The sequence below is a fragment of the Antechinus flavipes genome, chromosome 2 (genome assembly GCF_016432865.1).
Source record: "Antechinus flavipes isolate AdamAnt ecotype Samford, QLD, Australia chromosome 2, AdamAnt_v2, whole genome shotgun sequence".
Lineage (NCBI taxonomy): Eukaryota > Metazoa > Chordata > Mammalia > Dasyuromorphia > Dasyuridae > Antechinus > Antechinus flavipes.
Genome location: NC_067399.1, coordinates 567019566 through 567021255, shown reverse-complemented (window position 1 = coordinate 567021255; position 1690 = coordinate 567019566). Strand labels below are relative to the sequence as shown.

At 32.5% G+C, this 1690-nt stretch overlaps 1 pseudogene; it reads right to left on the bottom strand.

The window, feature by feature from the left end:
* Positions 1-392: 392 nt before the first annotated feature.
* Positions 393-622, bottom strand: LOC127546904 (small EDRK-rich factor 1-like; annotated as a pseudogene).
* Positions 623-1690: the final 1068 nt, after the last annotated feature.

Here is a 1690-nt window from a genome sequence, read left to right as displayed (position 1 = left end):
ACTGTTCATTCTGCTGTATGGATACCTCTAATTACCAATTTTTCATTCTTTTCTTTTCTTCTGATAGTAAGCCTAAAATTCTTTTTTCTGTCTTCTTCCACTTTCTCCTCATTCTACCCCCATGGGGCCAAACAGAAAAAAGTTAAATACTTCATACCCTCTTGTATATGAAATCCTTCATATATCTGAAGTAAGTTATCATGTTCCCCTAAGTCTTCTCTGCTTCAGATTAATACTCTCCATGTTCCTTGAAATATTCTTTAGATAAAAAGAACTGTTTTTCATTCTCAGCTATCTTTCTGTGCACCCTCTCTACCTTAGTAGTTTTATTTCTCATTTTTACAATAAATTGTTAGATATTTAATGGCTTGTCATTCCACAAATTCTTGATTTCAGATCCTGTGATCCACTTGCTTCTTTAAATTACTATGAGTCATTTTTTTACCTCTTTGCAGAGATATCTTCTCATTGGCAGCATTCTGCTTTTGTTGCATGATTTCAGAATCTTTCTGCTTTCTCTGGGAGGAAGCAAGCCATCTTCTTTTCTTTTCCCTTTTCTAATTCACTGTGTTTTCTTCACATTTTTCTGATAGGCAAGTTATTATTGATTTTTGCTGGCCATCATGACTATTGAAGTCTTGAAGGGAACCAAAAACTATGAAAATCAACCTTTTATACAAATGTCCCCCCACTAGTACCATTACTACAAGACTGATCTGTACCACACAGTTTAAAATAATTTTCTTAAACTATGTGGCTCAGAACTGAATTCAATACAATACATGGAATCTGGACAGGGCAGGGAACAGAAATCCTTTCAACTTTATTCCTGGAAGCTGTTTCTATTTTAATAAAGTCCAAGTTCTCATTAGCTTTTAATAGTCATCAACAGCATACTGTTGACTCATAGTGTATTTTGCTGTTGTTCAGTCTCTCCCAGTGATATCTCACTCTTTGTATCCCCATTTGGGGTTTTCTTAGTAAAGACACAGGAATGGTTTTCCATTTCCTTTTATAATGAGTAAACTGAGGCAAACAGGCTAAGTGACTTGCCCAGAGTCATACCACTAATAAGTGTTTGAAGCCAGATTTGAATTCAGGAAGATGAGTCTTCCTGACTGGGGCCTAGTATTCTATCCACTACATCACCTAACTGTTCTTTATATTGTGCTTACCATCAAATGAATCTTCCATTAAAATATTGTCTAGCCTTCTTTAAACTATTTTTAAAATTTAATTTTCTTCTGAACTTGAAAGACCAATTAAAATGGGAATTTCCATCTGTATAGTAGAATAGAGAGAGAAAGGGAGAGAGAGAGGTTATTTACTTTTTGCTCTTTTAAAAGTATATAATAAATTCAACCTGAAGTTTTCAAATTTATTCTACTTTTCCATGTTTCTTTTTGGCTTTGTTTAATTTTTTTTTCTGTGAATTAAAGAAATAAACAACATCTATCATAAATCTTCTTTTCTTTCTTTTCTTTTTTATGTTATATTGTCCAAATTTCTTCCTGGATGTACTACTCTCATCTTTATTGGAAAAGAATAAAAAAAGGAAAAGCGTTTTCAATAAATATACAGTCAAGCATACTAAATTCCTATGTTATCCCTATATAAAAATACTAGTCTCATTCTGTATTTTGAATACACTACTTCTCCAACAAGAGTATTATGTCATCATTAGTTTACA